Source organism: Symphalangus syndactylus, chromosome 3, assembly GCF_028878055.3.
Source record: "Symphalangus syndactylus isolate Jambi chromosome 3, NHGRI_mSymSyn1-v2.1_pri, whole genome shotgun sequence".
NCBI lineage: Eukaryota > Metazoa > Chordata > Mammalia > Primates > Hylobatidae > Symphalangus > Symphalangus syndactylus.
The window spans coordinates 55,336,616-55,351,934 of NC_072425.2; the positions used below are offsets into that span (position 1 = coordinate 55,336,616).

The 15,319-nt window shown below is 41.9% G+C and overlaps 1 protein-coding gene across 3 annotated transcripts in view; it reads left to right on the plus strand.

Moving 5' to 3' along the window:
• The window catches only part of SHC3 (SHC adaptor protein 3), a 302,721-nt gene that overhangs the window by 16,125 nt on the left and 271,277 nt on the right, over window positions 1-15,319 (plus strand). For all 3 annotated transcript variants that reach the window (XM_055272026.2, XM_055272027.2, XM_055272029.2), the window contains exon 2: window positions 5,012-5,139. The gene's annotated coding sequence lies outside the window, so the exon portion shown is untranslated. The remainder of the gene's footprint in view (window positions 1-5,011; window positions 5,140-15,319) is intronic.

The following is a 15,319-nucleotide window of genomic DNA, read 5'->3' on the forward strand; positions in this document are numbered from 1 at the left end:
GGGAAACATCTGAAAGGCTAACAGTATATAAAAGTGATTTATGGCCAGGCACGGTGGCTCACACTTGTAATTCCAGTACTTTGGGAGGCCAAGGTGGGTGGATCACCTGAAGTCAGGAGTTTGAGACCAGCCTGGCCAACATGGTGAAACCCCATCTCTACTAAAAGTGCAAAAATTAGCCAGACATGGTGGCATGTGCCTGTAATCCTAGCTACTCTGGAGGCTGAAGCAGGAGAATCACTTGAACAGGGGAGGTGGAAGTTGCAGTGAGCTGACACTGTGCCACTGCACTCCAGCCTGGGCGACAGAGTGAGACTCCATCAAAAAAAAAAAAACAAAACTCATTTGTAATCAGAGAAAGACAAATTAAGACAACTATGAACTTCTTTATATCTATCAGAGTGGCAAAAATTAGAAAGTCAGATATTATCAAGTGTTGGTGAGAACGGCAGAGTACAGGAACCCTCATGGTAGAGGACAAGCTGATACATGCTTTCTGGAAGCAATCTGACTATGCTTAGTGAAATTAAATATGCATATTCCCTAGTACATAATGCCACTATTTGTGGTTCCATATTCCAGAAAGTAATTCACATAAATTTGTAAGGTTTGTGGATCTATAGCTATGTAACCCTATAGCTATGTGTCTCTCTATATAGCAAAATGATTTGACCTAGAAAGTCTTAAGCAAAAAAGTGAAAAATAGATTGAAATTTATAATTTAATACCATTTACATAAATAAAAGCAACCAGAATTTTTTTTCACATAAGGCCCATTAACAAATTAATTCTGCATCATCTGTATGACATCTTAATTGTAGAGACAAGCATTTTTTTTTTTTTTTGGTTCCCATTAGTACTCTTTTAGCTGTGGGCCAAAGAAATGAACGAGTCACACTTAACATGTCAAATAAGCCTGGTATGGTGGCTCAAACCTGTAATCCCAATACTGTGAGAGGCTGAGGTGGGCAGATGGCTCAAGCCCAGGAGTTTGAGACTAGCTTGAGCAACGTGGTGAAACCCTGTCTCTCCTAAAAATACAAAAAAAGTTAGCCAGTGTGGTGGCTCATGCCTACAGTCCCAGCTACTCAGGAGGCTGAGGTGGGAGGATCACTTGAACCCGGGAAGTCGGGGCTGCAGTGAGCCGAGATCATGCCACTGCCCCCTAGCCTGGGCAACAGAGTGAGACCCTGCCTCAAAAAACAAAAATAAAACAAAACAAAAAACGTCAAATGAAAACCAAAGGTTAAACTAATACACTATATGAAGGTTTTGAATTGTTAGAATGAAGTAGTAAAGGATTTAATATATCAAAGCGCCCATGGTTTTTAAGTGATCTTGACCTCAAAACGAGCCTCTCTCTTTGAGGGTCTTTATCATATTCATGCAGTCATGATTGATTTCAGTAAAACATCATCCATCCTATGTAATTTAACTTAATTTGTTTAGTTTTTTTAATTAAATTTTTATTGTTTTTAATTAAGGGACATATGCCTGATTAATTCTATTTCTGTATGTAAGTAACATAATAAAAATATCCAGCATAAAAATGTGAAGTTAACCCTGGGGATCTGAGAGATTTATATTCACTTAAAAGTACACACTTCTCAAGTTTGAAAATCTCCACAAGAATGTTCAGTACACCTCTTTGACTCCGGTGTGTGACACAGTGCCTGGGACAGCATTCAAATTCTAGTCTCTGTGGATAGTGTAGACAGCACACAGCCTGCTGGGCTGTATGCAGAGGTGCTGACAGCCTGCGATGGAACCTCACGCAACCAACTTCAAAAGGGAAACATTTCATTTAAAGTCCTAATAATCGCAGATTTATTTGGGTGACAAAGTGAAGTTTTAGATGAATGCAAACATTCTAGGTTGAGGAGCTGACCCCTTGGGATGATTTCATTTAATTAGATTATTTTCCTAATAGTCCACAGCTGAAATATATTGCCCTGTGGGAAGAGGTTCTGATTTGCCGGTGGAAATGAGGAGGTGGTAATTTTTGATGGTGGGACACTTGGAGGCATCGGACAGGCAGAGTAGGTTGTGGGCAGGAAGAGGTCCCTAAGTTATGCCTGGAAGAAGTATTAAACTTTTGGACAGCTGAGAAAATGATGAAGGACAGTGCTGAAAACAAACTTCGTTTAAGAAAAAAATTGCCTTTAACTGTCTTCACTTTCCCTTTATTCAATAGCCTTGTCTCCACAGAACTTGGAGAGTACTATTTGTTTTCTAATTCATTATTCTTATGGACTAAAATCAAGGGTCCTTAACCTGTGATCCAAGGATCCTTTAAGGAGTTTATGGATAGAATCCAAGGAGTCCATAACTTTGGATGGAAAAACATTTCCTGTAACTGAAGTGTAGCATTTTCTTCAATTGTGAATGTTGGGGACAAAATGCAGTAGTATTAGTTATATTATTACAGCTTTTGCAAAAATCCTGTGATATAATTTTCACTCATCACTACTTCAGAATTATAGTAGTTACTAGACTTTTTGATAGCTCTTGTTATTTAATCTGTTCAAGAAGAATATATAATACTATGTCACACATATGGTTTAAAAAACCTTTTTCTTTTCTTTTGAGATGGAGTCTCGTTTGTCACCCAGGCTGGAGAGCAGTGCTGCAATCTTGGCTTACTGCAACCTCTGCCTCCTGGGTTCAAGCGATTTTCCTGCTTCATCCTCCCGAGTAGCTGGGATTACAGGTGCGCACCACCACGCCTGGCTAATTTTTTTGTATTTTTAGTAGAGATGGGGTTTTGCCATGTTGCCCAGGCTGGTCTCGAACTCCTGAGCTCAGGCAGTCCACCCACCTCAGCCTCCCAAAGTGCTAGGATTACAGGCGTGAGCCACTGTGTCCAGCCTTGGTTTTTAAATATTTTGATAATTTTTGCCATAGACTGAATCATATCCTCCCAAATCCATATGTTGGTGTTCTAAACCCCATTGTGACTGTGTTTGGAGATAGGGCTTTTAAAGGTTATTAGGGTTAAATGAGGTCATAAGACACCTTCATCCAATAGGATTAGTGGTTTTCTAAGAAAAGGATCTCCTCATTTCCCACCCCTTTTCCTTCTCTGCATTGGGAAGCACTAAAGAAAGGCCATGTGAACACACAGCATGAAGGTGGCCTTCTGCAAGCCAGAGGCCTCACCAGGAACTAACTCTGTCAGCATCTTGATCTTAGATTTCTGGCTTCCAGCAGCATGAGAAAATAAATTTCTGTTGTTTAAGCCACCCAGTCTAAGGTATTTTGTTATGGCAGCCCAAGCTGCCATACAAGTGCATTTTCATACAATTGGTTTTGTTTTGAATATGCATTTTATTTTACATATTTAAAATACTGGTCTGAGAAGGGGTTCGTAGGCTTCACCAGACTGCCAGAGGAGTGCATGGCATAGAAGTGGACAAGAACCCCTGGGCTCACTGGGTTCTCTGGGTGAGGCTGCTGTTTTCCTTGCTTTCATCTACTTTGGAGGCTGGAAACTAAACCACTCAACTCCCCAGCTTTGCAGTTAAAAACAGACGTGTCTGAGCTCTGGTCAGTGAGGGGTAAGAGGGACCTGATGAGATGTTCCATAGGAGGAATTTCCTTCTGGAATAGAATGAAAAAGTCTTTTGAGCATAGATATTTTTGCCTTTCTTTGCCTGTCTTTCTGCCTGGATCATGATGCAGTGTCTAGATGTGGAACAACAATTTTGCAATTTTGAGAGTTGCATGTCAAACACAGCAGCCTTGACAGCATGCTGGAGCTGATGCATTGGTCTTGACTGACCACTTCTGGGTGTTCTGTCACATGAGGAAACTCAACACATTTGGCCAAGTCTCTGTAATTCTGTGTCTGTTATTTGAAGCTGAGAGTAATGCTAACTGATAATGCTAGCAAATTAAGACTCATGTCTAGCAGTGTTTCTCAAGCTAGGATCCCTGGATACCCGGAGTCCATGAATATGTTCTTGAGAATTTGAGAGCTCTCAAAGAATTCTTTCAGTGTTGTGTGCTCATGTTGATGATAATCCAAAATATATACGTAGAAATAAGAAATAAAAATAATATATACATATGTACACATAGATTTGTCTGTTACAAACCTTAAAGTCTCTTAGTCTTATTTTATTTATTTATTTATTTTTTGAGACAGAGTCTCGCTGTATCACCCAGGCTGGAGTGCAATGGCAGGATCTCGGCTCACTGCAGCCTCCACCTCCTGGGTTCAAGTGATTCTCATGCCTCAGCCTCCTGAATAGCTGGGATTACAGGTGCATGCCACCATGCCCAATTAATTTTTTTGTATTTTTGGTAGAAACGGGTTTTCACCATGTTGGCCAGACTGGTCTCAAACTCCTGATCTCAAGTGTTCTACCCAAACAAAAGTGATCTACCCTACCAAAACAAAAGGGCCTTGGCCTCCCAAAATGCTGGGATTACAGGCGTGAGCCACCACGCCTGGCTAGCCTCTTAGTCTTAATAGGTGATATTTGCACTTATGAGACATTTTTATAGACTAAGACTTTAAGTCTGTGTTTTTCAAGTTGTATCTATTGTAGGGATGTGGGCATGCATTTATAGGCATCCTTGAGAAATTATTTTCATCCTAATAGTAGGGTCCCTATTTACTGAGTTGTAGAAAAACTGATTCATGACAAAATACCTGGGAAACATTCAGTTTGAGTTCCAAACTAACAATTTAGAAATGAACTTCCAGAAAGCAATCCCATTCATCAATCAAGGACAGCTGTGGCAGAGTTAAGAGCATGGGTTTTGAAGTCCACAGATCTGGACCCAAGTGCAGACTTATGAGCACTTACTGGCTCGGTGGCCCTTGACATATTCTGGAAGTTTGCGGACCTTCAGCATCTTCATGTGGGATAACTGTCTTTACAGAGTTGTTGTAGCAATTAAGTGAAGTGATGAATATCAAGCGCTTCACAGAGTGCAGTACACAACAGGCATACGATAAATGCTGATTACCATTCTGTTTTTTGTCCTGTTTTGTTTTGTTTAGTTTTTGAGATGGAGTTTCACTCTTGTTGCCCAGGCTGGAGTACAATGGCACAATCTCGGCTCACCGCAACCTCTGCCTCTCAGGTTCAAGCAATTCTGCCTCAGCCTCCCGAGTAGCTGGGATTACAGGTATGTGCCACCACGCCCAGCTAATTTTGTATTTTTAGTAGAGATGGGATTTTTCCATGTTGGTAAGGCTGATGTTGAACTCCCAACCTCAGGTGATGCTGCCCTCCTTGGCCTCCCAAAGTGCTGGGATTATAGGCGTGAGCCACTGCGCCTGGCAAGATTCCATTTTGATATCAAATACCTAGTGAAGAATCACTCAGATTACAATTGGGTTTTTTTTTTTTTTTTTTTTTTGAGATGGAGTCTCGCACTGTTGCCTGGGCTGGAGTGCAATGGTGGAATCTCAGCTCACTGCAACCTCCACCTCCCAGGTTCAAGCGATTCTCCTGCCTCAGCCTCCCGAGTAGCTAGGATTACAGGCACCTGCCACCACACACGGCTAACTTTTGTATTTTTAGTAGACACAGGATTTCACTATGTTGGCCAGGCTGGTCTCGAACACCCGGCCTCGTGATCCGCCTGCCTCAGCCTCCCAAAGTGCTAGGATTACAGGCATGAGCCACCGCGCTCGGTCTACAATCACTTTTTATTATTGGCTAGCCTAAAGTCATGGGATAGAGAAGGTGAATAGCAAAATAGAAAGAAAGGGGAAAAGGTAGAAGGCAAGGGGAAAACTATTGGTTTTAGATCTTTATCCTGGTCCTGTCAATGATCAGGTAATTGGAAGGATCAAAATTAGGCCAAACTTGGTAATTGGGCCAAAATTGAACCAAAGTTTGTGGCAAGAAGACCTGGGCAGAGATATGTGACTAAATCATTTGGAATATGCCCAGAACCCAAGAATATTTATGCCCAACTTGAATGCTAACCAGAAGTCCCTTACTGTAGAAGATTGTAAGGTTGTTGTTTTTTTGCCCCGACACCAAAATATTGATGTATTTTCCAACACCAATTCTCCAATTCTCTGACACCAACTCGATGTTCAACAATTCAGTTATATTCTGTCACTAATTCCTGCAGCCATCAGCAGGCCCCACAGGTAAAGGACTCAGTCTCACAAGATTGCCCCCCCCACCCCCCGCCCACTTCAGTTACCAGCTACAATGGGGTGCTCAGACCATCCACACTTCTGCCTGGCTGACTACAGATTTAGGGGTTCCCATGACCCTTTTCTCAGTTTTGGTAATTTGCTAAAACTGCTCACAAAACTCAGGTAGACATTTTACTTAACAATTCCTGGTTTATTATAAAGGCTACAACTCAGAGACAGCCAAATGAAAGCAATGCATACAGTAGGTATGTCGGGTAGTTGGTGGCACAGAACTTCCAGGCCCTCTCTAGGCATACCACCCTCCCGGCACCTCCGTGTGTTCACCGACCCAGAAACTCATTGCCTACCATTCAGTAGGCTTTATAACCCATTTCCAGGCCCCTTCCATCCGTATGAGGCCAGTGGGTGAGGCTAAGAGTTCCCACCCTCTTTAATCTTTCTAGTGACCAGAGGCTAGTTAGAACCACCCTAAGTCACTGCAGTAACACAAACTCAGGTGTAGTGGAAGATGGCTTGTTATGACAACAGAAACTCCCCCTCACTCGGGAAATTCCCAGGGTTTTAGGAGCCATGTGCCAGGAATAGAGTACAAAAATCAAATAGGTTTGTGTGTATCACAGAAAGATTCCAGGTAAGCTGGATGCCTGGTTAGTCCATTTGTGCTGCTGGAATACAATACCTGAGACTGGGTAATCCATAAAGAATAGACATTTATTTCTCACAGTTTTGGAGGCTGTCTGATGGGGGCCTGGTCTCCACTTACAAGATGGCACCTTGAACACTGCATCCTGCAGAGGGAGGAACACTTTTCTTCACATGGCCAAAGAATTGTTAGGGGTGGGGACCAAACTCGCCCTTGTATAATGAACCCACTCCCACAATAATGGTATTAACTCATTCACAAGGGCAGAGTCCTCTTGGCCCAATCACCACATAACGGGGCCACCTCTTGGCTGGGCGCAGTGGCTCACGCCTGTAGTCCCAGCACTTTGGGAGGCCAAGGTGGGCAGATCACGAGGTCAGGAGATTGAGACCATCCTGGCTAACATGGTGAAACCCCGTCTCTAATAAAAATACAAAAAAAAAAAAAAAAAAAGCCGGGCGTGATGGCAGGCACCTGTAGTCCCAGCTACTTGGGAGGCTGAGGCAGGAGAATGGCATGAACCTGGGAGGCAGAGCTTGCAGTGAGCTGAGATTGCGCCACTGCACTCCAGCCTGGGCAACAGACCAAGACCCTGTCTCAAACAAAAAATAAAAACAAAACAACAACTACAACAAAAGGGCCACCTTTTAATACTATTACAATGGCAGTAAGTTTCCAACACATAGGCTTGCGGGGAACACATTCAAACCATTGCAATGACCAACTATAAGAAGATTCTTCTGCTATCTTGGACTCAAAAACATGGACATTTATTTATAAATCACACCTGGCTGTCACCGAGTCCCCAGTTTGCCAACAAGGTAATTCAATCTGTAGCCCCCAACTTGGCATCACATCTCACCTCGGGATGCACTTGTGAGATGTTGGGTTGTGTGTGCTCCACTGGGGAGCAGGGGGGTGCTCAATCTGAAGGCTCACAAGCAATGCACAACCATATTTTGTTAGAAATCCCTTGGGAATATTTGTATGGAAAGAAGGTTCTAGATGTGTGTGGGCAAGGCAAGGGGTTTCCCAACTTCAGTCTTCACCCTATGAGATTCTTGGGCTGCCAGTCCAGGGGTCTTTGTTCCTGGACCACAGGAGGTGATAATGCAAATTAGAATAAGAACAGCTCTTTGGTTTTTTTTTTTGCAGGAAAGTGAATCTTGAGTAGAGACACCCAGAGATGGAAGGCAGATAGAATCACAGCAACCTTAGGCAACAATATAAGAATTCTCATTCCTGAGAATTTTGGGTTTCTGTGGCTCTCTCCCCTTGGCCTGATTGTTCGGACTGACCAACAATTTCATGAGTTACCTACTACTGCTCCAATGAATTTCTTTTCTGCAGTTAGGCCGAGGTTAATACCTGCACCAAATAACCATAATTGATACTTTTTTCCATTGTATTGAAGTTAATCATTTATATATTAGTCTTAACATATAAGGTTGTGTATATCATGAGGGCAAGATCAAGTCCTGTTCATTTTGTCTCTCCAGGGCCTGCACAATACTTGGTTTGTAGAAGGTACTGAATAGCTCCTAATTGTATTAATGGATATGATTTTTCTTTGCCTGATCTTTGGCAAATTCATTTGTCTATTACTTAAGTGGATATCTCTGTCCCCACCTTTACTTTTCCTTCTGGTGCTACTTGGGATCTGAAATAGCCACAGAAAACCAAATGAGAAGAGTGAGTGTGCTCTGAGGATGGTTTTGAGGGACTCTTATGAGGATTATAGTGAAAGAATTTTATGTTATTTATTCTCACTATCCAGATACCTTTTACTGTAAATTTCTGCCAGCATGCTGATTTGTTGAGATTTGCAAGACTAGAATTTTCTAGCAGAGCAGAGTATTGCTAGAGCTTGTATCTCAAGCTTCTCTAGAACCGGCAACCTCCTTGGAGTGGCTCTTGAAGGCAATGCCCTTTTCCCAGGTAGTAGCAATGGGAAATCACTTTTCTGAGAGTCGTGGACACAGGTGGGAAGCCTTTGATTTCAGCCTAGGGTCATCTTCTATTCCAGGAAATGTTGGCTGTTTTCCAGTTAAACTTGTTCATGCTTTTCAGGTCCCAGCTGTAGTCTTCAGAGATCGTTGAAAATTAGCTGGTCTAAAACATGATTCTGGCAACCAGTAAAATGATAAAGTAGAAACTATTTATAAAAACAATACTTAAATTATGTATTTCAAATGTGTAAATTTATTTGCTCTTTTAAATTTTATTTGTACTTAGTGCTTTTTAATCCAAATACGTTTTTGTTTTAAACTCCACTGTTATATTCCAACTTACGTAGCATTATTCTGTGCAGTAGTTACACATGATAAATTAGTTACTGTCGATTTACTTCATTATGCTTTAATAGTTTACTCTTTCTGAGAATTCAATGAAGTTTTACTTTCTAACGATACCTACTAGAATATTACCAAAATGAAGAGTATCACCAAGGAGTAAGGAATAACAGAGCCACAGGCAGCTCCAAGTCCCACTTATAGAGCTCCAGGCTCAGAACATGGGATTGCCAGACCTGCCAAGTGGCCCCTTCTGTGTCAGAGAAAAGCAGGCTCAAGGAAAAGGCAGACTTGAGGCCTAGCCTCTTAATGTCCATGTGAAAGCAAGAGGCCAGGTAAAGTTTTTGGAGAGGACTGACTTGAGTACTATTTTATATGAAATGCTTACTTGGGAGACAGGTTGTTTTTTCTTCACGAGATGAGGTGAGGAAGGCGCTTTTGTGTGCACTGAATTTCAAATCCTCAGGGCTCAAGGATATTTTTCCATGGAAAAAGAGGTTGAGAAGGGGGTTCCCCATGGGTGCTACCAGGATGAAAATTTGCCTAGAAAGATGTCTTTAGATGGGGAGAGGGAGTCTGAGAGTTAGTTATGCTGTGTGTGTGTGTGTGTGTGTGTGTGTGTGTGTGTGTGTGTGTGTGATGGAGTCTCACTCTGTTGTCCAGGCTGGAGTGCAGCGGCGCAATCTCAGCTCACTGCAACCTCTGCCTCCTGGGTTCAAGTGATTCTCCCACCTCAGCTTCCCAAGTAGCTGAGATTACAGATGCCTGCCACAACACCCAGTTAATTTTTGTACTTTTAGTAGAGACAGGGTTTTGCCATATTGGCCAGGCTGGTCTCAAACTCCTGATGTCAAGTGATCCGCCTGCCTTGGCCTCCCAAACTGCTGGGATTACAGACGTGAGCCACTGCGCCTGATCAGTTATGCTTTAAAGATTGAGAAAGTCTTGACCTGTTTCATACTGCTATAACAAAATACCTGACACTGGGAAATCTATAAAGGACAGAAATTTATCACAGTTCTGGAGGCTAGGGCGTCCAAGATCAAGGCACCAGCATCTGATGAGAGCCTTGCTGCGTTCTCACATGGCAGAAGATAGAAGGGCAAAAGGGGAAAAACTCTGTCCTCACATTGCAGAAGAGCAGAATAGAGAGAACCCACTTCTACAAGTCCTTTTTAGAACCACATTAATCTGTTCATGAGAGCAGAGCCCTCATGGCCTAAGCACCTCCCACTTAGGCTTCACCCGTCAACACTGCTGCATTCGGATTAATTTTCCAACTCCTGAATTTTGGCGGACATATTCACACCATAGCAAATGATCATGAAGGCTCAACCCTAGTATGTGCCAGAACCACCCAAAGGATTTGTTACAAATGCAGGTTCCTGGGGCCCACCCCCGAGGGATTCTGATTTAACAGAACCCAAAAACCCGCATTCTTAATAAGCACCCCATGTGATTTCGGGTTGTGGATGTTCACTGGATCACACTTTGAGAAATGTCATGACTGTGACTTTAACAGACTTAAGGTTTGTCCTCAAGATTTTGTCCTGCAAACTTTTTGTTAGTCTTGGAATATAGTCAACAGCGATCGAGAAGGGAAATGAGGAGATCCACAGGTTCCCTCTCCAACATTAATGTCCATGTCAACTAGTAAAGCTTTGCATACTGCCCCTGCACTCTTTGCCCTGATGCTGGTTCGTCCTGATTTCTGAGGACAGATGGAAATCCTGACAAAAGTAAGAATGAGGACTGGAAACAGCAGATAGGATGATATGCATTCTTGGTCACTACTTGTTGTCCTCCACAGCCCTTGGCCTCAGTGCTAGCTGTCTTCCTGCCAACAGGATGATACACCCAACAGGTAGAAATGCTTCCGTGGCCTCTAACGAATTTTCAACAACATGATACAGATCAAAAGCTCTTCTGTACACTGATCATGTGGGTGAGTTCAGATTACACGTGGTTGCATTTTAATTCACTAGGTTGAAAATTAAATTTTATCTTTTGACATATTTGTTCCCTTCAGTGAGTCATTCTAATAACTGTAACTTGAAGGCCAACTGATCTTTTCCTAATTTAGATGACCTAGAAGGTTTAGCCACTGTTGTTAATGTAATTACTTCTTTTGAGGCAGTGTTCCCTCCAAGTTCAAGGAGAAATGAAGAAAAATATATCTTTTGAAAATAAGGTCTGGGGCGCAGTGGCTTATGCCTATAATCCCAGCACTTCAGGAGGTTGAGGTGAGAGGATAGTTTGAACTCAGAAGGTCAAAACCAGCCTGAGCAACATGGTGAAATCTTGTCTCTAATTAAAAAAAAAATTAGCCAGGCATGGTAGCATGCACCTGTAGTCCCAGCAACTTGGGAGGCTGAGGCGGGAGAATCACTTGAGCTCAGGAGGTTGAGGCTGCAGTGAGCTATGATCATGCCACTGCAGTCCAGCCTGAGCAACAGAGTGAGACTCTGTCTTAAAATAAAAAAAAAAAGAAAAAGAAAAGAAAACATAACAAATTTTTTTAAAATCAGGATGATGTAATGTAAAAGAAACACATGAATAAACTTATTTTAGGAATCAAAGTGACTTCAAGTGGGAAGTCTCTAACCCTAACAGCAATGAGTCATGTGTGCCATGTTTGTACCATATTATTTCTTCAATGACATTTAAAATTGAAAACATTACCTGTAAATACAATATGATCCTTTTTCTTTTTTTACAATATGCTTCATATATATTTTAAGTGCTAAGACAAATACAAATGTATATGCCAAGAAAAGTCAACTCTGCTAAAATAAATAATATTTTTTATAGAATGCTAAAGGATAATCTGCAAATTCAATTTTGTTATTCAGAGGAAGCTTTTATATTTAAAAAAAGTCATTTATTTTTCAAAATCATCCCAGAAAGCAATTCTAGATAACATCTATAACTCTATAAGGTGACCAGCCATTCTAGATTTGTCTGAGGGTAAAGGGTTTCCCAGGATGGGGGCTTTTAATGGTAAAACAGGGACAGTCCCAGGCAAAATGAGCCAGTTTTTCACTCTACACTCAAATAAGAGGTGGGGTTGGAGGGTAGATGGGTGTAGGGCTCCCAATTCTTTTGCCTATGGGCATCTGTAGCTTTCCCAGTGACTCACACCAGGAGCCTGTTATGGGGAAAACATTGTGTGTAAGACAGACAAGGGCTTGTCCACACTGAGCTTCCAGCTTCCCTTCCACTGGGTGGGTCAGATTCAACATGTAAGCAAATAGGATGATTTTGGGTGGAGATAAGTGGTGGGAAGAAAACCAAGCCTGATGATGTGACCAATTAACAGATGGGTGGGTGGGCATTCGTTCAGAGCAGGTGTCCAGAAAAGACCCAACTGAGGAGTGGCCTTTGCCCTAATATTTGTATAACGGGAAGGGGACAGTAAGGAAAAGCAGAGCAGGAGACACGGCAGGAGCTAGGCCACCAAGGATCCGTGGGGTTTGGTGAAGTATCTGGATTTTATTTTAGATACAACAGGAAACCATTGAGGCCTGCTAAGCAGGAGGGTGATCTGATGTGGTTTGTGTTTTAATATGCAGTGGTGACTTGTTTGCATTCCTCATATGGCTTAATTGTATAGCTAAGATACACAGACAGTTTCAAGTCACACAACCTTTCCTGTGACACGCCCACAGTAACCCACAGAAAATGCATGTCCTTAAAAGTGAATAATACAGTCTTTGGTATAGGGACACAAAGAAAAGCCTACTCTTACTAAGGAGATATTTACAACTCATGAGAAAGGGAAACCTAAGTGGTGTTTTTTGGGTGGTTTGAGAAAAGTTTGCACAGAGGCAGGAGATAATAAACTACAACAATCAACACTATCATTCTAAAGTCTTATATAAAGCATATTTGGGATGAAATTTGATCTTTTTACTTTATCTCCTTATCCTCTGCAATTCTGATAATAGCCACGAGAGGGCTTGCTACTCCTATTGTTTATAAACAGTAGCTCAAGATGGACTTTGCTTTTTTGCTGAGCGTTTGTAGGCAGTGGTGTTCTTATTTTATTTTATTTTACTTTATTTTGAGATGGGATCTCACTGTCACCCACACTGGAGTGCAGTGGTGCGATCTGGGCTCACTGCAACCTCCACCTCCCAGGCTCAAGCGATCCTCCCACCTCAGCCTCCCGAGTAGCTAGAACCACAGCCACTACTGCTGGCTAATTTTTTTCCTTTTTTTTTTTTTTTTTTTTTTTTTTGTAGAGACAGGGTTTCACGGTGTTGCCCAGGATTCAAGCAGTCCACCCACCTTGGCCTCCCAGAGTGCTGGAATTACAGGCTGAGCCACCATGCCCAGCCCGCAGTGGTGTTCTAAGTGAATATTTAACAATGGGCTCTGGGAGGAGTGGAGGAAGCCCTAGTAGCACTGGCCAATTTCCTTGGTGTAAATACTCTTCCAGTGTCAGATTTCAAGCTACCAACTGTTTAGTAACAGGCTCACAGGATTTATAATAATTTAACCATGGGGGAAAACAGGTCTCCCTGGGCCAACTCCATCATGCCACTGGTTGTAGGGTGTGGGGAGTGAAATGGTGGTGATAGAAGAAAATAATTGGATTTTCTCAGGGAACAGTCATGAGAAGGAACAGACAACTAGAAAAGCATTATCCTGAGTGTTGGCTTTTCTCATTAGTAACTTTCAAACTAACAAATAAAATATTTTTAAAAATAGCTAACAGGAAGCAGGAAAAACAGAAAAGTAAGAAGACACCCAGTTTTAAAGATATTCAGAAGAATATTATATATCCTTCCTAGGAATAAGTATTAATACTACTAAAATCCTTGAATCGTGTGCACTTAATATAAATTTCTAAATAAATTTCTAAAGGTAGAATATTGTTTTAACTTGTTAGGATTAGACATTTCATATTTTATGTTACTTGCTTAGTAAGCAGTTGAATCTACACAAGAACTTCAGAGAATGGAATGTCTGTTTATTTTGGTATATTAAAAAATTTGTTTTTCGGTATAAATATGAAGTCTTCAGTATGCTGGATAAGAAGGAAAATCTATTAATTATTTGATTTTCTAATGATTTGACCCCGTAAACCGGGTATATGTGAAACTTAAAAGAGAAATTAAAATTAAAATTAAAAATTAAGAAACAAATATTGGGTCAAAAATGAAAAGCAGATATCCATTTTATTACTCACAAACCAACATACTGAGGAGTGACATCAGTGAGAATAGGAGTTTTCAGTTCTTAGCCTTCCACAGACACACCAATTTTGGCAACTGCCCATTGACAACAATACCTTTCTGGAAGCCTGGAAGTCAGCAAAAAGGCTCCAGCACCCCATAGGAGCAAAAAATCTGAGACTGGCAATAGAAAAATTGGTAAGAAAAACAGTTTCACTTTATTTGCATCAACCTTCCCCCAAAGGCACAGCCCAGTGACAAGAGAGGCCCTCTTAGCCTGTGATTTCTCCTGCGGGGAAAGATGAAAGTGTAAGTGTAGTGTACTAGTACCTGGCTTCCCCAGCCATGTAGGAGGTCCACTTTCTTTTCACTCCACCCTAAACATTGAAGGGATTGGCACAGCTAAATAGTCTTTGAGTAGCTAGGAGCGGGGAAAAGTGGTGGGAGCTCATAGCAACTGGAACATGGGACTTAGCAAAGGGCCACAGTTTCCACCAACCACCTTGCAAATTTCATCAAGAGGCTCACACACAAACCTTATAGAATGTGGACTATCCCCCCAACTAGCTCACATGTGCCCCCAGAACTCTGCACACCTTCCATAGCCAGTGCTCCCCATGCACTCCTACAGCCAGTGTACAAGCCTCTTCAAGAACACCTGTAGATAGCCAGCTCAACTCTGCAGAATTAGGAGAAGGCACTTAACCTTGAACACCACAGGCCACTTGATGTGGTTTGACTGTTTCCCCACCGAAATCTCATTTTCAAGTTAGTTCCCATATCTCCATGTATCATGGGAGGGACCAGGTGGAGGTAATCAGATCATGGGGGCAGTTTCCACCATGCTTTTCTTGTGATAGTGAGTGAGTCTCATGAGATCTGATGTTTTTATAAGTGTCTGGCATTTCCCCTGCTGACACTCATTCCTCTCCTGCTACCCTGTGAAGAAGTGCCTTCATCATGATTGTGGGTTTCCTAAGGCCTCCCCAGCAATGCAGAACTGTAAGTCAATCAAACTTCTTTCCTTTATAAATTACCCAGTCTCAGGTAAGTATTTCTTCATAGCAGTGTGAGA